The sequence below is a fragment of the Entelurus aequoreus genome, linkage group LG13 (genome assembly GCF_033978785.1).
Source record: "Entelurus aequoreus isolate RoL-2023_Sb linkage group LG13, RoL_Eaeq_v1.1, whole genome shotgun sequence".
Taxonomy (NCBI): Eukaryota; Metazoa; Chordata; class Actinopteri; order Syngnathiformes; family Syngnathidae; genus Entelurus; species Entelurus aequoreus.
In genome coordinates, this window is record NC_084743.1 from 22,117,202 (window position 1) to 22,137,305 (window position 20,104).

Consider the following 20,104-nt stretch of genomic DNA (forward strand, 5'->3'; position numbering starts at 1 on the left):
AAAAGTCACTGTGAATGTCCATTTCGCGTTCTCGACTCTCATTTTCAAGAGGATATAGTATCCGAGGTGGTTTAAAATACAAATCCGTGATCCACAATAGAAAATGGAGAAAGTGTGGAATCCAATGAGCCCTTTTACTTAAGTTACGGTCAGAGCGAAAAAAGATACGTCCTGCACTGCACTCTAGTCCTTCACTCTCACGTTCCTCATCCACTAATCTTTCATTCTCGCTCAAATTAATGGGGTAATCGTCGCTTTCTCTGTCCGAATCGCTCTCGCTGCTGGTGTAAACAATGGGGAGATGTGAGGAGCCTTTCAACCTGCGACGTCACGCTACTTCCGGTACAGGCAAGGCTTTTTTTATCAGCGACCAAAAGTTGCGAACTTTATCGTCGTTGTTCTCTACTAAATCCTTTCAGCAAAAATATGGCAATATCGCGAAATGATCAAGTATGACACATAGAATGGACCTGCTATCCCCGTTTAAATTAAAAAAAATAATTTCAGTAGGCCTTTAAAGGCCTACTGAAACCCACTACTACCGACCACGCAGTCTGATAGTTTATTTATCAATGATGAAATCTTAACATTATAACACATGCCAATACGGCCGGGTTAACTTATAAAGTGACATTTTAAATTTGCCGCTAAACTTCCGGTTCGAAACGCCTCTGAGGATGACGTATGCGCGTGACGTAGCCCGGGGAACAGAGGTATGCCTTCCCCATTGAATACAGTACAAAAAAGCTCTGTTTTCATTTCATAATTCCACAGTATTCTGGACATCTGTGTTTGTGAATCTGTTGCAATTATGTTCATTGCATTATGGAGAAAGAAGCTGAGCAAGCAAAGAAGAAAGTTGTCGGTGCGAAACGGACGTATTTTTCGAACGAAGTCAGCAACAACAGTACACAGCCGGCGCGTCTTTGTTTACATTCCCGAAAGATGCAGTAAAGATGGAAGAACTCGGATAACAGAGACTCTAACCAGGAGGACTTTTGACTTCGATACACAGACACCTGTAGAGAACTGGGACAACACAGACTCTTACCAGGATTACTTTGATTTGGATGACAAAGACGCAGACGTGCTACCGTGAGTATGCAGCTTTGGCTTCTAAACATTTGATCGCTTGACCGTATGTGCGCAACTTTTTTTTTGCGTATGTACGTAACTTTTTAAAAATATATAAGCTTTATGAACCTTGGGTTAGGTGAACGGTCTTTTGGGCTGAGTGATTGTGTGTGTTGATCAGGTGTTTGAATTGTATTGGCGTGTTCTATGGAGCTAGGAGCTAGCATAGGAGCTAGGAGTTAGCATAACAAAGACGTAGGTGTTTTTATGCAGGATTAATTTGTGTCATATTAAATATAAGCCTGGTTGTGTTGTGGCTAATAGAGTAAATATATGTCTTGTGTTTATTTACTGTTTTAGTCATTCCCAGCTGAATATCAGGTACCGTGAGTATGCAGCCTTGGCGGCTAAACTTTTGATAGCTTGACCATATGTGCGCGTCACGTACGTAACTTTTTAAAAATATATAAGCTTTATGAACCTTGGGTTAGGTGAATGGTCTTTTGGGCTGAGTGATTGTGTGTGTTGATCAGGTGTTTGAATTGTATTGGCGTGTTCTATGGAGCTAGGAGCTAGCATGGGAGCTAGGAGTTAGCATAACAAAGACGTAGGTGTTTTTATGCAGGATTAATTTGTGTCATATTAAATATAAGCCTGGTTGTGTTGTGGCTAATAGAGTAAATATATGTCTTGTGTTTATTTACTGTTGTAGTCATTCCCAGCTGAATATCAGGTCACCCCCGGCTCTCACAGCATCTTCCCTATCTGAATAGCTTCAACTCCCCACTAGTCCTTCACTTGCACTTTACTCATCCACAAATCTTTCATCCTCGCTCAAATTAATGGGGAAATTGTCGCTTTCTCGGTCCGAATCTCTCTCACTTCATGCGGCCATCATTGTAAACAATAGGGAACTTTGCGTATATGTTCAACTGACTACGTCACGCTACTTCCGGTAGGGGCAAGCCTTTTTTTATCAGATACCAAAAGTTGCGATCTTTATCGTCGTTGTTCTATACTAAATCCTTTCAGCAAAAATATGGCAATATCGCGAAATGATCAAGTATGACACATAGAATAGATCTGCTATCCCCGTTTAAATAAAAAAAAATCATTTCAGTAGTCCTTTAACTGATCAAGTATCAGTAAAACTGAATATTTCTTCAGAGTCCAGCACCTTACCCAAGTCCTGCTCTTAGCAGCACCATACCACAGGAGGAACGAGGCAAATCCCTCTTTTGTCACAAGAGCTCTAGACTTGATGGTAATCTGCCCCGTTCCATGGGTTTTCTCCTCAATTCACACACCCGTGGTGTGAGATTTGCGAGAGGGCCCGAAAGCGAAATGCCTGCAGACGTGGCAACTCTTGAGGGACGGGTGAATGACTGGAATCTCGGGACGCATTGAAAGGTGGCCTGAGAGTCAATCAGAAGATAAGACGACATGGAGAGCAGAAAAAGGGGGATAACAGCGAGTGAGGTTCTATACACACAATGACATTCCCAGATGGGGCCTCATGAGATCCTGAATGGTCTATTCACTCATTTACAAAATGTGCTTACCGGTGCGTCCACTGACCAGTGTTCACATCTGGGGAGAAAACGCGGCATATTGAAGAAAATGGAAAAGAGTGGAGGGCGGCCTCTGGTTTTATGTCGCTCCGTGTTCATCACACTATCAATAAGGACATAAGCAGGGGCGTCAACGTCAGATCCGGCCCGTGAATGAATTATCTATGGCCCCCGGGATGATATTTGATTAGTATTAGAACCGGCCCGCAGGCCACAGCCGCCTGCTGCTGTTTTGCACGCACCAATACTCCATAAGTGTTGGCGCTAGGAATTTTCAAAATGGGGCCTCAGGGACCCCATCAAGTCATAAAAATGGGGTCCCACTTCTTTGTAACCGTTTTGAAAACAAATGATAAATGTATGCGTTATCCTGTTATATCTCACATTCTATATTGTGTTTTGGGAAAAAGGTTGTCATAAACGTTACTTAATTCATTAAAAAATATAATACAAAAGAAAACACATTTTTATGCATATGTACATTTATTCAGTTATAAATATTAATTCACTTTCTTCTTTCCTTCATGGATCTAAACTTCACCGCTGCGGGTATTTTTGCCATATTTTTATGGTAATATTTTCAAAATGTGTTTGTTCTATTTTTGGCCAAAGTAAGACAAAGAAAACACTCTTTATTTTTTAGTTTTAATGCCATGATTTTTAATAGTCCGACCCGCGTGTGCACAGATTTTCCCCTGAGCTAAAATTAATTTGACACCCCTTGACAAGAGGAAGTTCCAGGTGGATAGATCTAGTTTACTTCAAAGGGGACTTATGATGAATGTTGTCTTTTCTGACTTACAGTGCTCTGAAAATTACTTTTAAAAAGTACACTACCGTTCAAAAGTTTGGGGTCACATTAAAATGTCCTTATTTTTCAATGAAGATAACTTTAAACTAGTCTTAACTTTAAAGAAGTACACTCTATACATTGCTAATGTGGTAAATGACTATTCTAGCTGCAAATGTCTGGTTTTTGGTGCAATATCTACATAGGTGTATAGAGGCCCATTTCCAGCAACTATCACTCCAGTGTTCTAATGGTACAATGTGTTTGCTCATTGGCTTAGAAGGCTAATTGATGATTACAAAACCCTTGTGCAATCATGTTCACACATCTGAAAACAGTTTAGCTCGTTACAGAAGCCACAAAACTGCTCTTCCTTTGAGCAGATTGAGTTTCTGGAGCATCACATTTGTGGGGTCAATTAAACGCTCAAAATGGCCAGAAAAAGAGAACTTTCATCTGAAACTCGACAGTCTATTCTTGTTCTTAGAAATGAAGGCTATTCCACAAAATAGTTTGGGTGACCCCAAACTTTTGAACGGTAGTGTAATTAATTACAGTAACTCATTGCTTTACCAAAAAAGTCATTTAATTACCAATGAAAATGTAATTAATTACTAGGGAAAATAATTAATACGTTACTTAAAAAAAACTATTATTATCTTGCATATGCAGTTGAGAGACGTTGTGTTTTTAAAAGGCGGGGCCTGTTGCCTAGCGAAATGTGACATCATCGAGGTTTTTCAATGGAGTTGGATTTGTTAGCTTTAGCAGTTAGCGCCGGGAGTTTTAATCTTTTCACTGCATTATGTTACCGCTGGATAATAAAGAGATTGAATGTGCTTCGACGGCTGTCATATCTCCTTGTCAACAAACGGGGTATTGTTTGGATGGCAGGTTTGTCACTTCAATCATTGATTTGTTGTTCCATATTCCCCTTGTGTACGTGTCCATATGTCTGCTGTGTCAGGCAACTACAACCTCCAGGCAAATACAACCCTAGACTAACACCCTCCCCCCACCACATCCCACCTCCCCGGATTGTAAATGATCAAATGTAAATAATCAAATGTATATACTTGTTCTTATGCTTTTTTAGCTCACTATGTTCACTGCTCGCTGTACATATCCTACCAAGTCAGACCTACACTGTTTCAATGTCCATTTCTCAGATGATATAATTGTTGATGACTGAAGTGCTGATATCAACCAAACCTAATACCACAAAAAACACAGATACAAGCAAAAAATCTAACTATGCGTATTGTTCGGCTCCGCATTATTCCCTTGGACTAAAAGAAGTTCCGTTTCTTGTGCCCTTATCAGTTGCACTCGCCTTCTTTTGTTTCTTTTTTCTCTTCCTAGTCGAGTGTTTCCCCAATCCTAGTGAGTGCGTTTTTTGGGGGGTTATTAAATATAATTTTCATTCACTGTTTGCCTGTCGTCTACTATCTCATCTATACTTGGTCCATACCACAAACAGTTTGAGACCTTTACCCACGACAGGGTTCTTTATGGGCTTGTTGACACTTGACATACAGTCGTGGTCAAAAGTTTACATACACTTGTAAAGAACATAATGTCATGGCTTGGTTTGAGTTTCCAATAATTTCTACAACTCTTATTTTTTTGTGATAGAGTGAATGTAGCACATACTTATTGGTAAAAAAAAAACCATTCATAAAGTTTGATTCTTTTATGAATTTATTATGGATCTACTGAAAATGTGACCTAATCTGCTGGGTCAAAAGTATACATACAGCAATGTTAATATTTGGTTACATGTCCCTTGGCAAGTTTCACTGCAATAAGGCGCTTTTGGTAGCCATCCACAAGCTTGTGGCAAGCTTCTGGTCGAATTTTTGACCACTCCTCTTGACAAAATTGGTGCAGTTCAGCTAAATTTGTTGGTTTTCTGACATGGACTTGTTTCTTCAGCATTGTCCACACGTGTAAGTCAGGACTTTGGGAAGGCCATTCTAAAACCTGATTTAGCCATTCCTTTTACCACTTTTGACATGTGTTTGGGATCATTGTCCTGTTGGAACACCAACTGCGCCCAAGACCCAACCTCCGGGCTGATGATTTTAGGTTGTCCTGAAGAATTTGGAGGTAATCCTCCTTTTTCATTGTCCCATTTACTCTTTGTAAAGGACCAGTTCTATTGGCAGCAAAACAGGCCCAGAGCAGAATACTACCACCACCATACTTGGCGGTAGGAGTGGTGTTCCTGGGATTAAAGGCCTCACCTTTTCTCCTCCAAACATATTGCTGGGTATTGTGGCCAAACAGCACATTTTTTGTTGCATCTGACCACAGAACTTTCCTCCAGAAGGTCTTATCTTTGTCCATGCATGAAACAAAAATTGAGCTGTTTGGCCACAATACCACAATACAAAAAAATAAGAGTTGTAGAAATTATCAGAAACTCAAGACAGCCATGACATTATGTTCTTTAAAAGTGTATGTTAACTTTTGACCACGACTGTAGATCCCTCCATTGGTTTTAGCATGAAGTCAAGTTGCACCTTCAATTCTTGTTCCCTCTTGGTCAAGGCCGAGATCAAACAGCAATACATGCATGAAAATGCATTGCCTGTTATTTGCGGATCAAGGCGTTACACCTCCACTAACTGTTACGCGAGTTGGGACTGGGAAAACGGAGCGAGTAAGTGAGGGTTTGGCCACAAACAGGAAAGAGGTGCTGAGAGCTCGGAGAGCACTCAGCGTGCCATTAGTGCCGGAGACAGTTGGGTGTGCCGAACAAGTGGCCGTACAGACCCTCTCCCCTCGGACAACAAGTAGCAATTATGGCCTAGCTCTGTGTTTTGACACTGCCAAACTGGCATTTTGACAGCGCAGAAAACATGAGACGAGAAGACCGGCGCACCTGAAACTGAAGTGGAAGCACGTAAAAAGCACAAATAACAGCTGTTCGTTTCCTGATAGGAAATCCCGAAAACCGTACATACATATCTCATAAAGTGGTAAATAAATGAGCGCTCAAGTTATTTCACTTTAACTCATCTAACTAGGGCTGCAACCTGTTGTAGTAATAGTCATCGCTCTGCTCAGTGGCCTAGTGGTTAGAGAGTCCGCCCTGAGATCGGTAAGTTGTGAGTTCAAACCCCGGCCGAGTCATACCAAAGACTATACCAGGGGTCGGCAACCCAAAATGTTGAAAGAGCCATATTGGACCAAAAATACAAAAAACAAATCTGTCTGGAGCCACAAAAAAATAAAATCCATATTACATACAGATAGTGTGTCATGAGATATAAATTGAATTAAGAGGACTTAAAGGAAACTAAATGACCTCAAATATACCTACAAATGAGGCATAATGATGCAATATGTACATATAGCTAGCCTAAATAGCATGTTAGCATCGATTAGCTTGCAGTGACCAAATATGTCTAAGTCAGGGGTCGGCAACCCAAAATGTTGAAAGAGCCATATTGGACCAAAAATACAAAAACAAATCTGTCTGGAGCCGCACAAAATTAAAAGCCATATTACATACAGATAGTGTGTCAAGAGATATACATTTAAAGGACTTAAAGGAAACTAAATGACCTCAAATATAGCTACAAATGAGGCATAATGATGCAATATGTACATATAGCTAGCCTAAATAGCATGTTAGCATCGATTAGCTAGCATTAATGCAGTAACCAAATATGTCTGATTAGCACGCCACACAAGTCAATAACATCAACAAAACTCACCTTTGTGCCTTCACGCACAACGTTAACAGTTGGGTGGACAAAATGAGACAGAAAAAGAAGTGGCATAAAACACGTCCTAGAAAGCCGGAGAAAGTTATACATGGAAACAAACTAAGGTGAGTTCAAGGACCGCCAAAATTAGTAGGACAAAACGGCGCTCGCCAAATACTCGAATCAGTGAAGCATGTTTAATACAAACACTGTGTTATAACAATTAGTGTCATGTTTGTCCTCCTACAGAAACCATATTAAAACAAAAAATATATTTTTTCCCCTCATCTTTTTCCATTTTTCATACATTTTTGAAAAAGCTCCAGAGAGCCACTAGGGCGGCGCTAAAGAGCCGCATGCGGCTCTAGAGCCGCGGGTTGCCGACCCCTGGTCTAAGTGATTATCACTCCACACAAGTCAATAACATCAACAAAACTCACCTTTTGTACATTCATGCACAACGTTAAAAGTTTGGTGGACAAAATGAGACGGAAAAAGAAGTGGCATAAAACGCGTCCTAGAAAGTCGGAGAAAGTTGTACATGTAAACAAACTACGGTGAGTTCAAGGACCGCCAAAATTTGTAGGACAAAACGGCGCTCACCAAATACTCTTATCAGTGAAGCATGTTTAATATAAACAGTGTGCTTTATAACAATTAGGGAGGTTTCTGTCATGTTTGTCCTCCTACAGAAACCATATTAAAACAAAAAATATATATTTTTTCCCTTCATCTTTTTCCATTTTTCGTACATTTTTGAAAAAGCTCCAGAGAGCCACTAGGGTGGCGCTAAAGAGCCGCATTAAAGCCGCGGGTTGCCGACCCCCAGACTATACAAATGGGACCCATTACCTCCCTGCTTGGCACTCGGCATCAAGGGTTGGAATTGGGGGTTGAATCGCCAAAAATGATTCCCGGGCGCGGCCACCGCTGCTGCTCACTGCTCCCCTCACCTCCCAGGGGGTGATCAAGGGTGATGGGTCAAATGCAGAGAATAATTTCGCCACACCTAGTGTGTGTGTGACAATCATTGGTACTTTAACTTTAACTCGTGTTTTTAGCGAAAACATCGTCAGTGATAACATGTAAAGTTTGAGGCTATTTCCTTTTAGTCTTGTTAAAAACATGGAATACCTTGCTCATTTTGCAAAGCCGACCTTGCTTTTTATGGCAGCGCACCTGCGATACGCGAGCATTTTAAGCGGAAGACATGATGTCGGACATCTGGAGGGAGGATCTCAGTATCGGTAAGAGTGTTAGCTTCTACCCTGCTAGCTAGCTAACTAGTGTGAGACGTAGTTGTGTGAAAAATAACTCTAACTATCATTTTAGCCAAAGTCAGCCAGCTAAACTTTGTCTACATAAGTTTGAGCATGTTTTAAAAATACGCTGCGCCTTATTTATGCGTTAAATACAGAAATAGCACCCGTAACTGACACGGCGTCTTTTAATACGGTGCGCCCTATGGTCGGAAAATAGTGGCTTCAATAACGGAAACCGGTTCTAAAAAAGGGATTCGAATCCATGGAATCGGTTCTTTTCTTATCGAACAATCGGGAGAACCGGTTTCGAACATCATCCCTATATATAATGTTACACATTGAGTTAATCAATAGTCAATATACCAGAGTGCAGCTTTTTAAACATTACAAAATGCTTAGTTAGATTTTCTCTTTTGTTGTTTGCTTTCATTGCTGCTATTTTAACTGTTTTTTTTTAATACATAAACTGTGACGATCTGTCACATTCACGTCTGGTTGTGTTTCCTTGGTTTGTGTTTATTTCCTGCGCTCGTATGTTTGGTTCCTTTCCCTGCTTGTCTCCCTGTGCGCTATTTCTCCTCACCTGTCGCCGATTGGCAGCCCGGCCACACCTGTTTGTCAATCAGCTGGCTGCTATTTATGCCTGCCCCGCCCTCCAGTCAGGGCTCGATGATTGTTTTCCTGATTCCCGGTTTCCTATTTCCTTTTTGACACTAAAGTCATGCGGTATAGCTCGGTTGGTAGAGTGGCCGTGCCAGCAACTTGAGGGTTCCAGGTTCGATCACCGCTTCCGCCATCCTAGTCACTGCCGTTGTGTCCTTGGGCAAGACACTTTACCCACCTGCTCCCGGTGCCACCCACACTGGTTTAAATGTAACTTAGATATTGGGTTTCACTATGTAAAGCGCTTTGAGTCACTAGAGAAAAGCGCTATATAAAACTATAATTCATAATTCACTAATTCATGTTTACCTGCGCAACGCCTGCCATCTTTGCATCTCGGGGTTCAACACCAACAGAACCCGACATAAACAAGGTTAACTGTTTGGTTTTTTTTAGCAATTTGCCCGTCCTTTTTTTTAAAAGAACAACATTTTATTAGTCATTTTATTGTTTGTAACAGCTGAATGAGCAGCACAGTTACAGTATAAATAAATATTTATGAATTAATTAGTCATATTTGTTGTTAGTAAGCACATGCCTAAAAAAATGAACTCAAGTTATGGAAAAAAATGCCAACATGGCACTGCCATATTTATTATTGAAGTCACAAAGTGTATTATTTTTTTTTATCATGCCTCAAAACAGCAGCTTGGAATTCGGGACATGCTCTCCCTGAGAGAGCATGAGGAGGTTGAGGTGGGCGGGTTTGGGGAGGGAGGGGGGGAGGGGGGGTCAGGGTTGAGGTGGGGGGGGGTAGCGAGGGGTGTATATTGTAGCGTCCCGCAAGAGTTAGTGCTGCAAGGGGTTCTGGGTATTTGTAGGGGCGGTATGGCGTAGTGCAGTGGTCCCCAACCACCAGCCCGGTACCGGTCCGTGGACCGATTGGTACCGGGCCGCGGCCGCACAAGAAATAAAAAAATAAAAAATAAAATAAAAAGTTTTTTTTTTTTTTTTTTAATTAAATCAACATAAAAAACATAATATATACATTATATATCAATATAAATCAATACAGTCTGCAGGGATACAGTCCGTAAGCACAAATGATTGTATTTCTTTATGACCAAAAAAAAAAAAAATGTTTTTACTAACCCCCCCGGTCCGTGGGACAAATTTTCAAGCGTTGACCGGTCCGCAAGTACAAAAAGTTTGGGGACCACTGGCGTAGTGGGTAGAGCGGCCGTGCCAGAAACCTGAGGGTTGCAGGTTCGCTCCCCGCCTCTTGACATCCAAAATTGCTGCCGTTGTGTCCTTGGGCAGGACACTTCACCCTTGCCCCCGGTGCCGCTCACACTGGTGAATGAATGATGAATGAATGGTAGGTGGCGGTCGGAGGGGCCGAAGGCGCAAACTGGCAGCCTCGCTTCCGTCAGTCTACCCCAGGGCAGCTGTGGCTACAAATGTAGCTTACCACCACCAGGTGTGAATGAATGATGGGTTCCCACTCCTCTAGAAAAGTGCGATATAAAATCTAATCCATTATTATTATTATTACTGTTCTGTTGTGTTTATGTTGTGTTGCAATGCGGATGTTCTCCCGAAATGTGTTTGTCATTTTTGTTTGGTGTGGGTTCACAGAGTGGCGCATATTTGTAACAGTGTTAAAGTTGTTTATACGGACACCCTCAGTGTGACCTGTATGGCTGTTGACCAAGTATGCATGGCATTCACTTGTGTGTGTGAAAATTCGGGAGAATGGTTGCCCCGGGAGATTGGGCTGAAAATCGGGAGTCTCCCGGGAAAATCGGGAGGGTTGGCAAGTATGAATGGGAGACGCAACCACTCCGTACAACGGCGTTTTAAAAAAGTAATCAATGTGACTTTTTGAAACCGATACCGATAATTTCCGATATTACATTTTAAAGCTATCGGCCGATAATATCGGCAGTCCGATTTTATCGGACATCTCTAATATTAACCCATTTTCTACTCATTACAATTAAAATGGAAATGATATTTATGCATAGCATTGATGTGCAGAGAAAAACACCAAAAACATGACATGACAAGCAAATCTCTAAATGTTTCCCCCTGGTACTTCCAAGATAAGTTAAACCGTATGTGTCAGCAGGCAGCTGGGGGTTTCAGAACAGAATCCAGATGGGTCGGTTTCTTAAGTCACCAAAGAAGGTAGTGTAGTTTCCTAACAAAAACACAGCGAAATGAAGGTAAACTCTGCCAAAAGTGCTTCCCCTATGAATATATTTGTGTTTGCAGGTCGTGTTAATGTGTGGTCCTGAAGGAATGTCCAAATGTTCCATAAACAGGATTTTGCAACGACCAAAGAATGCGCAACGATCGACTCATCGGGAGTTGACTTCGCTCCGATCCTGGCGAGTGACACACAAAAGACGGCGGGCCTGGGATCGGGGCGGGTGTGGGGAAGAAAAAGGGAGCGCTAATCCCTCGCGACAAGGTCGTGAAAATGCAGAGAAAACAGAGCCAGACCACTTGACACTTGGAATGACCCCCATCCGCAAGTCCAAACCTGGCCGTCCTGGCGTAAACCATCTGCCTGAGAGGAGTCCCAGTGACCCCCGTGACCTTTTTTAAATACGCCTGGTGGAGATGGAGCCTCTGTGCCCCGATGCGCGGCACCTCATGAGGTGCTCGATCATGAACAAGTGGGCTTAGTGAATAGAAAATCCAGGGGATTAGACATCACAAGGTTCAATGAGGTAAGAGAATCCGGCCCGTTTAGTTCCCTTGCAGGTCACAATGATCTAAAAGGAGCGACCAAACTGAAGCTTCAATCAATCGATAACAATAAAACGTGTGTAGTCATCCCTTTATGAAGATAATAATGTTCACTTTTCTCACTTTCAGGAAAGACATGAACATTTTTGATCTAGGTTATTAGAGGTGACAGAGCTTTCGCCGCTGCTGCTCCCAAGCTCTGGAACGACCTATCTCTGAGTGTTAGACAAGCCTCCTCTCTTCCTGTTTTTAAATCTCTCTTAAAAACATACTTTTATTCCATGGCTTTTAACACGGAGTGATATCCATCCTGCAATGGCGCCCCATAATACACCAGCTGTGAACCTGTTTTTATGTTTTATTTAGTTTATTTATTAATTTTTTTATCGTGTTCTGTTTGCTCGGTACTCGTATTATCTTTTAACCTGCCCATTGTACAGCACTTTGGCTACCCCTGTGGTAAATTTTAAATGTGCTTTATAAATAAAGTTGATTTGATTTGATTTGATTACAGTAGCTACTAGGCTTGTACGGTATACCGGTATTAGTATAGTACCACGATACTAATGAATCATTTTCGGTACTGAACAGTCTCTGAAACGTACCGCGTCGAAGTCACGTCATGACATTGCTGGTTTTACGAGCAGAGGAGCATGTTCGGCAGCGCACAATCACAGAGTACTTACAAACAGACACAGGGTGTAGACAGAAAAGGGAGAACGGACGCATTTTGGCTTAAAAACTAACGATAAAGGTGAAGTTATAACACTGAAACGCCCTGAGGAAGAGGTGTTTTAAAACATGGCTAGCTAGCTAGCGGCTAACGTCCAATCCGCCGTCGGCAGTGTTTTAGCTACTTCTAAATCACTAATCCTCGCCTCCATGGCGACAAATAAAGTACGTTTCTTACAAGTATCATCCCTGCAGGATGAGGAATAGCTAAACATGTTTCACTACACACCGTAGCTCACCGGCATCACAATGTAAACAAACACCATTGGTGGATCTACACCTAACATCCACTGTAATGATATCAAGTACAGGCACGTATCTAGTCTAGAATAGCTAGTCGCTGGCTACTCATTAGTAGTCGGAGGAGCAAGGCAATGTGCCAGAAAAGTAGTTCCTCTGTGATACCTCTTACAAAAAAAATATTTGTATGCCAGCACTGTGTACAGGTCTGCATCATTGTGCTTTGTTTGCTTTCCCTATGCTTCCTGTGCACCTTCCTGCTGCACTATTTTTGTTTGTCATTACATACATCTCACCTGCACGCATACTTGCCAACCCTGAGACCTCAGAATTAGGGAGCTATTCAAAAGGCCCGCCGGGTGGGCTGGGGGGGATGTGTGTATATATATATATATATATATATATATATATATATATATATATATATATATATATATATATATATATATATATATATATATATATATATATATTTTATATATATATATATATATATATATATATATATATATATATATATATATATATATATATATATATATATATATATATATATATATATATATATAAATATAGCTGTAATTCACTGAAATTCAAGTATTTCTTATATATATAAAAGAAATACTTGAATTTCAGTATATATATATATATATATATATATATATATATATATATATATATATATATATATATATATATATATATATATATATATATATATATATATATATATATATATATATATATATATAGCTGTAATAGTGTATTTGATAGGTGCCATTGCCAATGGCACCTATCAAATACACAGAATGGTGGCTCCGGGAGATTTTCGGGAGGGGCACTGATATTCAGGAATCTCCCGAGAAAATCGGGAGGGTTGGCAAGTATGCCTGCACGTCGCCTGCCGTCTCTGCATCCAGTGGTCCAAACCGACAACGCCCCACACCGAAAACGTTACAATATGTTTCCTTGCTTTTTTGACCCTATTCGATATTTCACTGGGAGCAAAGTCAGTGTAACGGACATGTGTCGTGTAAACAAAGTTTTTAATCGCAGTCTAAGAGTAAATAATGAGTCGACTCCGATGCGGCGTTGCCAGATGTACAATAATTATTCTATTTGTGCGACGATTAGACTTCCTGTACAATCGAACCGTCCAAAAATCACATACCGCGGGATAATTTTCAACAAAATACGATAATTTGTCATTTCCCCACCTGGCAACTCTGATCCAGTCATGCTTTTGTTGTTGGACTTCCGAGCAAACTAACGACTAATAAATTGTGCCTGATCTTCCGCACATGTCTTTTGTTTATTCCTGTCTGTGTCATCACTGCAGATGGTGGCCCTACAATTACTTTGCTATTGGCTTTTTAAGCGTGTGATGAATATAAATATGTGATTGAGTAAATATAATAAAGATATGTGGACTAATACCGGGGGTATGCAAATTATTGCCCACTTTCTATAGCACATCTGAAGCTTCAACCCAATTGTTTCAAGTGTCTCCTGCAGCCATCATGCCCCTGCTTGGGAAAAAAACCAGACCCCAATCCAGCTGTGATTTTTAATGTGGCATCTAATTCAGGCATTAAAGGCCACGGCGGGGTGTCTTACAAGCGTTCCTTTGCCCCTTCCTCGTCCTGCTCCCCTCAGGCAAAACCATGCTGGGCGCATGTCAAAGATCACATGACAATAGGGATTCCTGACCCAGCCAGGGACCGGGAATGAATTGGACCCTAATTCAAGCATGTCGCATGCAGCAGACGACCCCGCGCCTGAGGCGGAATGGCAGGCTTTTGCAAACCGGGACACCGGGTCCAGTTCTACAAGTGTTCACATCATTTAATATCGTCAAAGTATTGAGTAAGTCATTCGATATCAGCCATTTAAGATAAGATAAATGTCCTCCAAAAAGCACGCAAATTGGTCTTTTCTTGTATTTTAGCAAAGTCATTTACAAAAATGACTTGCATAAGATCCATGGATGGATGGATTTCCAAAAAGGTAAACAATGTAGCAGGCTATACTGTAGGCTACTCCCCGGCAGGCAAAAGACGTTGATACAACGTTGATTGTACGTGCGTGTCCTTTAAAACTGACTTTGAAATAACGTTGCAAAATAGTTGTGTTCATAAATTGAGACAACATTGATGTCCAACGTTGGATCCACGTCGCTGGTTGGGAAATGACCAAATTTTAATGGTCAATTTAACGCCACAACCTGACATTGAATAAACGTGGTCAAAAAGTATGTTGTATCAACGTTGTAGTTGTGTTGTAGAATTTTTGGTTTGAAAACAACCAAAATTCAATGGTTAAATCTACGTCACAACCTGACATTGAATAAACGTTGTCAAAAAGTATGTTGTTTCAACGTTGTATTTGTGTTGTAGAATATTGGTTGGGAAATGACCAAAATTCAGTGGTGAAATCAACGTCAGAACCCAACATTGATTAAACGTCGTCAAAAAGTATGTTGTATCAACGTTGTATTTGTGTTGTAGAATTTTTGGTTTGAAAACAACCAAAATTCAATGGTTAAATCTACGGCACAACCTGACATTGAATAAACGTCGTCAAAAAGTATGTCGTTTCAACGTTGTACTGTATTTGTGTTGTAGAATTTTGGTTGGGAAATGACCAAAATTGAATGGTTAAATCAACGTCAGAACCCAACATTGATTAAACGTCATCAAAAAGTATGTTGTATCAACGTTGTATTTGTGTTGTAGAATTTTTGGTTTGAAAACAACCAAAATTCAATGGTTAAATCTACGTCACAACCTGACATTGAATAAACGTAGTCAAAAAGCATGTTTTTTCAACGCTGTATTTCTGTTGTAGAATATTGGTTGGGAAATGACCAAAATTCAATGGTCAAATCAATGTCACAACCTGACATTGAATAAACGTCATCAATAAATATGTTGTTTCAACGTTGTATTTGTGTTGTAGAATTTTGGTTGGGAAATAGTCAAAAATCAATGGTTAAATCAACGTCAGAACCCAACATTGATTAAACGTCGTCAAAAAGTGTGTTGTTTTAACGTTGTATTTGTGTTGTAGAAATTTTGGTTGGGAAATGACCAACATTCAACGGTCAAGTCAATGTCACAACTTGACATTGAATAAACGTTGTCAAAAAATATTTTGTTTCAATGTTGTATTTGTGTTGTAGAAATGTTGGTTGGGGATTGACCAACATTCGATGGTTAAATCAACGTCAGAACCCAACATTGATTAAACGTAGTCAAAAAGTGTGTTGTTTTAACGTTGTATTTGTGTTGTAGAAATCTTGGTTGGGAAATGACCAAAATTCAATGGTCAAGTCAATGTCACAACTTGACATTGAATAAACGTTGTCAAAAAATATTTTGTTTCAATGTTGTATTTGTGTTGTAGAAATGTCGGTTAGGGATTGACCAAAATTCGATGGTTAAATCAACGTCAGAACCCAACATTGATTAAACGTAGTCAAAAATAATGTTGTTTTAACGTTGTATTTGTGTTGTAGAAATTTTGGTAGGGAAATGACCAACATTTCAATGGTCAAATTAACGCCACAACCTGACATTGAATAAACGTCGTCAAAAAGTATGTTGTTTCAACGTTGTATTTGTGTTGTAGAATTTTTGGTTTGAAAACAACCTAAATTCAATGGTCAAATCAATGTCACAACCTGACATTGAATAAACGTCGTCAATAAATATGTTGTTTCAACGTTGTATTTGTGTTGTAGAATTTTGTTGGGAAATTATCAAAATTCAATGGTTAAATCAACGTCAGAACCCAACATTGATTAAACGTCGTCAAAAAGTGTGTTGTTTTAACGTTGTATTTGTGTTGTAGAAATTTTGGTTGGGAAATGACCAAAATTCAATGGTCAAGTCAATGTCACAACTTGTCATTGAATAAACGTTGTCAAAAAATATTTTGTTTCAATGTTGTATTTGTGTTGTAGAAATGTCGGTTGGGGATTGACCAAAATTCGATGGTTAAATCAACGTCAGAACCCAACATTGATTAAATATAGTCAAAAAGAATGTTGTTTTAACGTTGTATTTGTGTTGTAGAAATTTTGGTAGGGAAATGACCAACATTTCAATGGTCAAGTCAATATCACAACCTGACATTGAATAAACGTCGTCAAAAAGTATGTTGTTTCAACGTTGTATTTGTGTTGTAGAATTTTTGGTTTGAAAACAACCTAAATTCAATGGTCAAATCAATGTCACAACCTGACATTGAATAAACGTGGTCAAAAAGTATGTTGTATCAACGTTGTATTTGTGTTGTAGAATTTTTGGTTTGAAAACAACCAAAATTCAATGGTTAAATCTACGTCAAAACCTGACATTGAATAAACGTCGTCAAAAAGTATGTTGTTTCAACGTTGTATTTGTGTTGTAGAATTTTGGTTGGGAAATGACCAAAATTGAATGGTTAAATCAACGTCAGAACCCAACATTGATTAAACGTCGTCAAAAAGTATGTTGTATCAACGTTGTATTTGTGTTGTAGAATTTTTGGTTTGAAAACAACCAAAATTCAATGGTTAAATCTACGTCACAACCTGACATTGAATACACGTAGTCAAAAAGCATGTTTTTTCAACGTTGTATTTCTGTTGTAGAATATTGGTTGGGAAATGACCAAAATTCAATGGTCAAATCAATGTCACAACCTGACATTGAATAAACGTTGTCAATAAATATGTTGTTTCAACGTTGTATTTGTGTTGTAGAATTTGGGTTCGGAAATGATCAAAATTCAATGGTTAAATCAACGTCAGATCCCGACATTGATTAAACGTCGTCAAAAAGTGTGTTGTTTTAACGTTGTATTTGTGTTGTAGAAATTTTGGTTGGGAAATGACCAAAATTCAATGGTCAAGTCAATGTCACAACTTGACATTGAATAAACGTTGTCAAAAAATATTTTGTTTCAATGTTGTATTTGTGTTGTAGAAATGTTGGTTGGGGATTGACCAAAATTCGATGGTTAAATCAACGTCAGAACCCAACATTGATTAAACGTAGTCAAAAAGAATGTTGTTTTAACGTTGTATTTGTGTTGTAGAAATTTTGGTAGGGAAATGACCAACATTTCAATGGTCAAATTAACGCCACAACCTGACATTGAATAAACGTCGTCAAAAAGTATGTTGTTTTAACGTTGTATTTGTGTTGTAGAATTTTTGGTTTGAAAACGACCTAAATTCAATGGTCAAATCAATGTCACAACCTGACATTGAATAAACGTCGTCAAAAAGTATGTTGTTTCAACGTTGTATTTGTGTTGTAGAACTTTGGTTGGGGATTGACCAAAATTTGATGGTTAAATCAACGTCAGAACCCAACATTGATTAAACGTAGTCAAAAAGAATGTTGTTTTAACGTTGTATTTGTGTTGTAGAAATTTTGGTAGGGAAATTACCAACATTTCAATGGTCAAATTAACGCCACAACCTGACATTGAATAAACGTCGTCAAAAAGTATGTTGTTTCAACGTTGTATTTGTGTTGTAGAATATTGGTTGGGAAATGACCAAAATTCAATGGTTAAATCAACGTCAGAACCCAACATTGATTAAACGTCGTCAAAAAGTACGTTGTTTTAGCGTTGTATTTGTGTTGTACAAATTTTGGTAGGGAAATTACCAAAATTCAATGGTCAAATCAATGTTACAACCTGACATTGAATAAACGTTGCAAAGAGTATGTTGTTTCAACGTTGTATTTGTGTTGTAGAATATTGGTTGGGAAATGACCAAAATTCAGTGGTTAAATCAACGTCAGAACCCAACATTGATTAAACGTCGTCAAAAAGTATGTTGTTTCAATGTTGTATTTGTGGTGTAGAAATTTTGGTCGGGAAATGACCAAAATTCAATGATCAAATCAACGTCAGAACCCAACGTTAATTAAACGTCATCAAAACGCATGTTGTTTCAACGTTGTGTTTTAGTTGCTCAACATAAGGACCTAATTCAACAAGTTCTATTTTTTTTAAATTTTTTATTGTTTTGCGCCCGCTGGGCGAGGAGCTAGGAACTACACAACAGCTAAGCACACAACAGCACACAAGCTAGACTTATGTAAGGAGTATCCTTTATTTAACAATATTGCAGTTTAAGACATGACATATGTCAATATAAACAAGCATCAAATAATTATAGTTGCACATTACTTAGAGAAACAGTCTTTGAGGCAGACGCGTGTTAGCAAGTACCCAGTAACAAACGTGTCTGCATCATGAGTTAAACTTAACTTAAAGGTGGTGTTTTTTTCTACATTTAAAACACTTCCTTGTGGCTTACATAACATGTAATGGTGGTTCTTTGGTCCAAATGTTGCGTTGATTATTTTTCACAGACCGTTTTCAAGCCGCTTTCTGGCCGTCTATTCAACAGCCTCTTCTCCCTGCCATCTTTGTTGCAGTTTTTAGCGCTTCCATAGCGAATCTACTGACAGATATAAGTTAGAACTACACGCTACTTTCTATTAGAACTGACAACGGCGAAGGACGCATGTGCAGTTACGAGCCAGTCTGCCCCACAACAAGAGGATAGAGAAAAAGAAGGAGCATATTGATAACAGCGTCGGACTATAATGGCGTAATCGCGCAATGCACTTTGGGTAAATCTCTACCATATACGGATAACCCGCCGATGGGAAAAATTCCAAACGGCTCGTTCCCCGGAAGTATGACGAAAAGCAAGATTGTTATTTTTTCGGAACTTGTGCAGATCCCAAACACGCACCAGCGGATACCAAAAGGTAAGAAAAGTTAGTTTTACATAAGACGGAAGCTAAGGTCCGAAATAGGGACAAATGATGCAGTATTATCTGCTCATAGATGCCACCCGGTGGTTGTTTGAGCACACTGCAGCTAGCCCTGGATGGTGCCACTCCTTAATGCTTGAGCCGCACGCAGAATTCTCACAGTAGTGAGGCAAAAATACAACCTCACCACCTACTGTCAGGCCTACTGAATTATAATAGCCACTAGGTGTCGCAAAAAACAATAGGTTAGTATTTTTTTATACCTGTTATTGTTTTCTGTTTGACTCATTTCATGATAATAAAAGTACAAATGATTCCTGCTGATATCAAATCGTATGAATATCCATACTGGATGTGAAAATGTATCAGACACCTCTAACTTTTACCACAATCAGCTACTAAAGTGCCAATGGAATATTTACTTTAGCACAACAAGAACTCGGACCAACTTTTTTGGTTCTTACTGATCGTGTATCACTCAAATATTAATCAACGTCCTATCAGTTTCCTTTCCATTACATGATTTATTAATCATTCATTCATTCATGAGACCTGAACTCCTGGTGTGTCT

General features: G+C 39.4%; 1 protein-coding gene across 2 annotated transcripts in view; it reads right to left on the reverse strand.

The window, feature by feature from the left end:
* Window positions 1–20,104, reverse strand: part of col18a1a (collagen type XVIII alpha 1 chain a) — a 209,535-nt gene that overhangs the window by 185,507 nt on the left and 3,924 nt on the right. The window contains exon 1 of one of the 2 annotated variants that reach the window (XM_062067589.1): window positions 7,161–7,257. The exons of the other annotated variant lie outside the window; for it this stretch is intronic. The gene's annotated coding sequence lies outside the window, so the exon portion shown is untranslated. Of the gene's footprint in view, window positions 1–7,160; window positions 7,258–20,104 lie in introns of those variants that run through there. 2 annotated transcript variants of the gene reach the window in all.